The sequence below is a fragment of the Lygodium microphyllum genome, chromosome 20 (assembly GCF_053477565.2).
Source record: "Lygodium microphyllum isolate KBCC chromosome 20, Lygodium_microphyllum_v1.1.10, whole genome shotgun sequence".
Taxonomy (NCBI): domain Eukaryota; kingdom Viridiplantae; phylum Streptophyta; class Polypodiopsida; order Schizaeales; family Lygodiaceae; genus Lygodium; species Lygodium microphyllum.
In genome coordinates, this window is record NC_141154.1 from 2,356,141 (window position 1) to 2,363,088 (window position 6,948).

Here is a 6,948-nt window from a genome sequence, read left to right on the forward strand (position 1 = left end):
ATTCCATGAGGTTTTCTAGTGGATTCCGTAAACTTTGTTGACCGAGGCTCATACACAAAGTGAATTCTTTCTGTGAGAAGTTGATGGGGATGCCTATCCTTTTTGGGCATTTCATTAATTTAGTGTGTACATGGGTGATTCCATAGCGGGTGATTCCGCAAAATACATAATAAATTAATAAACATTTATGAGTTTAGAGTATGCACTCGTGATAAATTAAGGTTAGGATTGATTTCTAACCAGTTGATTTATTTATGTAGTTGAAGACTGCTAGGTATTCACTTTTGTCGGTTTAATTGTATTATTTTACTAACGATTGTAAATGCTTCAGTTGATGTGTAGAGATAGCAGCAGTGGCGGAGGAAAGCATTGGAGGATAGCGTGTATTCGAGTTATCACTTATATTTTGATGGGTGCATACCTTAGGCATGGTGCCTATATTTTTTCGCGCCTATTTATTGAGGCGTTGGATATTTATATATTATTTTGTATGCGCATGGGTGCACGATTATGATATTTGTATTTGGACATTGTATTGGGTATGCCTGAATCTTTGGACCCCCGCCCATTAGCTTTATTTCTATTTTGTGCTAAAGCAAACTCAAAAGCCAAAAGCGTGCTATTTTGTAATTTGGGCTATTATTTGAGCTTGAAGATGATTAATACATAAAATATATGCTTTGTGGAGCGCTCACACAAGGCATGGGGGGAGATTGCACCCAATAGGTCTCTTGTTCATGTCGTGCATGCTTTCTACCTTGAATTTTGTGCAAAAAGTAGAGTTCTTTTATTCTTGGGGACCTTCCGGCATTCACCACACGAGCATATAGCGTCTGATCTGCGCACCAGTGGTATCAGAACGAAGCTGAGATCAAGAGCTTCCAATCGCTACCCATATTGTGCGAAGGCGGAGCTCCTGGAATGATCGATCTCTACGGTCAGTCTCATCGCGAACGATCGATACGGGTGGATTCTTGGCGGTCAAGAACCTCTGTTTACAGCCTCTGATCTTCGCGAAGGACTAGCCTATAATGGCGGAGGACCACGTCAATATCTCCTTCTATCAAGACGTTTTTCTCAGAGACCATAGATAAGTTCCATATCTATTATAAAGCTTTAAAGATTAAAAACTAAGCTTTTAAAAAGCTTAGCCACTCTAATTTCAAAATCGGCGGCGTTAGTATACATCCGCCGTGATTTCGCGGAGCAAAAACATCCCCTCCCCTAAAATTCGACGTGGTGATCAGCTTAAGCTTCAAGCTTAATTCCATAAGTCAAAGTTACACAAATCTACAAAGTCTCTAAGTTCAGATTCTGCAAGTTTTGTAAGTCTGCAACTCTACAAGTCCAGCAAGTAACCAGAAGTCAAAACTAACTTGTGCTCAAAACTCCCATAAGGACTGTTTCTGCATAGAAGCACCGAACTGCAAAGTTATTCCCTGGAAGGCTCTATTTGCATACGCAGACTTGCTGAACCACTTTCATCACACGTAGAAGGTCAAAACGTAGATTTTTCAAAGATTTCAAATCCTGCAATTGCCAAAGACGAAGACCGTGAAAGCCAAACCAAAATATATAAGCCTTGTACACCCGATCTTGAGCTACGCTCATCTCGCAAATTGGATTTTGAGAGTGTGAGGTCTTTTGAAGTTTTCCAAGATGACGGAAAAAAATATGGATGATTTAATGGCTGAAGGTGATCCTCTTGAACCTACGGTGGAACAAAAGTTGGATTTAATTATGATGCAGTTGGACGAAGAACGAAGAGCCCGGCAAGCATTGCAAGTTCAATTGGCCAATTTACAAAGATCGACTACCAATAAAGAGGAACCACAATCTGAAGATCTTATCCGACGTACCATCGATGCGACTCTCGAAGCTCAATCCATCCATAAAGAAACAAAGATAAGTAAAAGAAATTTCAAATTTCGTACTTTCAATGGCACTCGAGATGGAAAATTTATTCTTGCATTCATCAGTCAGTTTGATGCTTACTTTCATGACGAAACATACGCTGAAAAAGATAAAATCAAGTGTGCCACTAATCATTTAGTGGATAGAGCATCTCTTTGGTGGACCGTGGTTCGTAAGAGCATAGATTGTCCCACTACCTAGGAGAGTTTCAAGAAGAAGTTTATGCAGAATTTCCTTCCTCCACAATTCCATGAAAAAGCCATAAAGCAATGGGACCTTCTTCAGCAAAGAGATCGTGAGCCTATTTCTCAGTACACCGAACTCTTTTAGAATGCCTTACTCCAATTACGCAGGCTTGAAGATGTACCTGAAGCGACTCACAAGCGCAAATATATGTCTAGATTACTTGGGCATTACTATGCTGAAGTCAATATGTTCAAGCCTACAACTCTTGAAGATGCAATTTCTTTAGCTCATGACACTGAAGACAAGATTCGGGGAAGAGACAAGCGTCCACAACAATTTCAAGCAAATGGTAACTATGGTTCTAAGTAATTCAATTCAAATTTTAGAAGATTCAATCAAGGTCACTTTCCTTCATCATCTTTCCGTAAGTCTTGGACAAAACCACCTGCTTTTCCATCAAATACCAATCAAAACCCTAAGCCATCTTCACAACCAAATCCTAATATTCCTAGACTTCCTACCATTGCAAACAATGTATCTAAAGCCAAACCTATAGTGTGTTACAAATGCCATCAACCTGGACATCTAGCAGCCAATTGCTAATCGAAGAAGCCACCTGTCCATATCAACTATCTTGGATTAATGGAAGATGAAGAACATGAGGAAATGCCTGACTTTACGGAAGACAAGGACGACATTACTACTCCTTCGGATACTTTACCAAGTATGCCAACTCCACATTCTTTGTTCACAATGAAATGTTTAGTGCATGGAAAAGAAAAGATTATTTTGCATGATGATGGTAGTACACATGATTTTATCTCTGCAAAGTTAGTGAAAGAATTGAAATTACAAAAAACTGTTCCTACACATTATCGCATTAAAGCAGCATTCTTAGGCACAAAGTATAATGGAACACAAGAGGTGCATGACCTAGAAATTCAAATTAGTGAATACACTGAAAGAAGGAATTTTTTAGTTGCACCATTACACTCCAGTGATATTATTTTAGGTATGCCTTGGTGTCATCAGCATAATCCTGATATAGATTATTCCACGCATTCAATTAATATTCATTTTCAAGGAAAACACATTACATTATATGGTATGTATGCATCTAATGCTTTTCCACTGCTTACTCATACTCAAGCTAAACGTGTATTACGTAAAAGTAGTAAATCTTATCTAATTTGGGTGAATGAATTGCAAGCTAAACAAAAACATATGCACCTTAGGCATAAAGAATTCCTTGCACAATTTAAAGATTGTTTTGTTGAAGATCTACCACCTGGATTACCTCCTTCACATCCTCAAGACCACAAAATAGATTTAATTCCTGGTACACAACCACCTTGTAAGGCACCATATAGACATAACCAGATAGAGCAGAAAGAAATTCAAAATCAATTTGAGGAATTATTAAATAGAGGATTGATTAGACCTAGCAGTTCTCCATTTGGTGCACCTGTTTTGTTGGTAAAGAAGAATAATAATGCTTATTGTATGTGCATTGATTATCGTGACCTAAATAAGATTACTATAAAGAATAGATATCCAATTCCTAGGGTCGATGATCTTATGGATAAACTACAAGGTTCTGCCATATTTAGTAAAATAGATCTTAAATGTGGTTATCATCAGGTGAGATTAGATAAATCTGACATATTCAAGACTGCATTTAGAACACAATTTGGTCATTATGAATTTTTAGTGATGCCTTTTGGATTGACTAATGCACCTACTACTTTAGTAGAATGATGAATCGCATTTTTTTGAAATATCAGCATTGTGTTATTGTATTCTTTAATGATATCTTAGTATTTAGTAAAAATGAGAAAGAACATTATGAACATTTGTCTTTGGTTTTCAAGTTGTTGAAAGATAATCAATTGTATGCAAATCCGGAAAAGAGTGAGTTCTTTCAAACAGAAATTGAATATTTAGGTCATATTGTGTTATCAGATGGTATTCAAGTTGACCCTAAGAAGATAGAAGCAATATTGAACTGGCCAATACCTAAAAATGTGCATGAGTTATGTTCTTTTCTAGGTCTTGCTAGTTTTTATAGGAAATTTGTGTAAAATTTTTCATTACTTGCTTTGCCTTTGACTAAACTTTTAAAGAAAGGTATTGTTTATCATTGGTTTGATAATTAACAGAAATCTTTTGATTTATTGAAACATGCATTAACCCATGCTCCTGTATTACAACTACTTAATTTCAATAGACCATTCTTTTTAGTAGTTACTGATGCTAGTGGATCTGGAATATGAGCAGTACTTATGCAAGATAATCATCACATAGCCTATTCTAGTTGTAAACTGAAACCCTCTGAACTTAAATATTCCACATATGATAAAGAATTATTAGCTGTTGTACAAGCTTTAAGACAATGGAAACATTATTTAATGGGTTCTGAGTTTATGATTAAGACTGATCAACAAAGTATTAGACATTTACTTAGTCAAACCCAAATATCTGACCGACATATCAAATGGGCAGCTTTTATTCAGAGTTTTCATCCCCTTATTCAATATCAACCAAGTAAAAAAAATGTAGTGGCCGATGCATTAAGTAGAAGACCAACCATTCATAATATCTCTGTTATATCATTTGATTCTCTAATCCCTATGAAAGATACATATCATCAGGACATTACTTTTCATGCTGATTGGAATAAATTAGTTGGAAATAACTGGATTTCTATTGATTTACTGTCTTACAATGATGGATTCATGTTTTATGAAAAGAGATTATGTGTAACAGCTCCATTTAGATCTTTTGTTTTGAATGAGATTCATTGTCCTCCATATCAAGGTCATAGAGGTATCATATATACTTTACGTATATTGACTGAAAATTTTTATTGGCCACATATGGACATTGATGTATCTAACTTTGTTTTTGAATGTTTGGTTTGTCAAAGAGTTAAGAGACATCATGGTAAACAATATGGATTGCTTATGCCTTTATCAATTCCATCAAGTCCATGGGAACAGATTTCTATGGATTTTATTACTGGTTTACCTAATACTAAAGCTAACCATGATATGATTTGGATTGTAGTAGACAGGTTTAGTAAACAAGCATATTTCATTCCATGTAAGAAAACTTTTAACAGCACCTCAGGCAGCACAATTGTTTTTGAAAACTGTTTTCACTAATCATGGATTACCAAAAGTTATTATTTCTGACCATGATTCTAGATTTTGTAACAACTTTTGGATTACTTTGTTTGCTAACCTAGGAACAAAGATTGATTTCTCATCTGCATTTCATCCTGAAACTACTGGACAAACATAAGCCACTAACAGTACTATTTTAGATCTTTTACATACTTACACTATTTCTAAGCTACAAACATGGGACACACATTTACATTTACTGCAGTTTGCATATAACAATACACCACACACAGCTACAAAGAAAGCACCATTTGAAGTCATTTATGGTTATAGATTGTCTACACCTGTTGCATCGTTATCAAATAGAATTCAAAGTGCTAATGATATTGCTAATATGCACGCTACTATTTTTTATAAGGTTAAAGACATGATTGCCAAAGCCCAGCAATCATATACAAAACAAGCCAATAAGAAAAGACAGGCCATGAATTTCAAAGTTGATGACTATGTTTGGTTGAGAATAGAAAAACGTAGACTACAAAGTGTAGATAAACACCCATTTGTGAAATTAGCACCTAGATACTATGGACCATTTAAGATCATTCACAAAATCAATGACAATGCATTCAAGTTAGAATTACCACCTCATTGGAAAATTCACAACACATTTTAGATTAGTTTATTACGACCCTTTAGAGGCCAATCACCCATACACCCTGTTTATGAAAACCCACCTTTGTTAGATGAAGAGACTGAAATACTTGAACTTGAAGCTATCATAGATACTAATTTCATGACCACTAGAACTGGCTGAAGATATTCTAGATATTTAGTCAAGTTTAAAACACTGTTTGAGCAAGCCGGATCAGTGCACGCTAGAGACTTAAACGCTTTCCCCACTCTGCTAGCTCCACATTGAGCTAATAGCAATTGAGGACAATTGCTATCCCACCCTGGGGGTATGATGCCAGGAGGCATATTTCACGGTGGATTCCGTGAGGTTTTACTGTGGATTCCGTAAACTTTGTTGACCGGGGCTCATACACAAAGTGGATTCTTTGTGCGATAAGTTGATGGGGACGCCTATCCTTTTTGGGCGTTTCATTAATTTAGTGTGTACATGGGTGATTCCATAGTGGTTGATTCCGCAAAATAAATATTAAATTAATAAACGTTTATGAGTTTAGAGTGTGCACTCGTGATAAATGAAGGTTAGGATTGATTTATAACCAGTTGATTTATTTATGTAGCTGAAGACTACTAGGTATTCACTTTTGTCAGTTTAATTGTATTATTTTACTAACGATTGTGAATGCTTCAGTTGATGTGTAGAGATAGCAGCAGTGGCGAAGGAAAGCATTGGAGGATAGCGTGTATTCGAGTTATCACTTATATTTTGATGGGCGCATACCTTAGGCATGGCACCTATATTTTGTCACGCCTATTTATTGAGGTGTTGGATATTTATTTATTATTTTGTATGCGCATGGGTGCACGATTATGATATTTGTATTTGGACATTGTATTGGGTATGCCTGAATCTTTGGACCCCCACCCATTAGCTTTATTTCTATTTTGTTCTAAAGCAAACTCAAAAGCCAAAAGCATGCTATTTTGTAATTTGGGCTATTATTTGAGCTTGAAGATGATTAATACATAAAATACATGCTTTGTGGAGCGCTCACACAAGGCATAGGGGGAGATTGCACCCAATTGGTCTCTT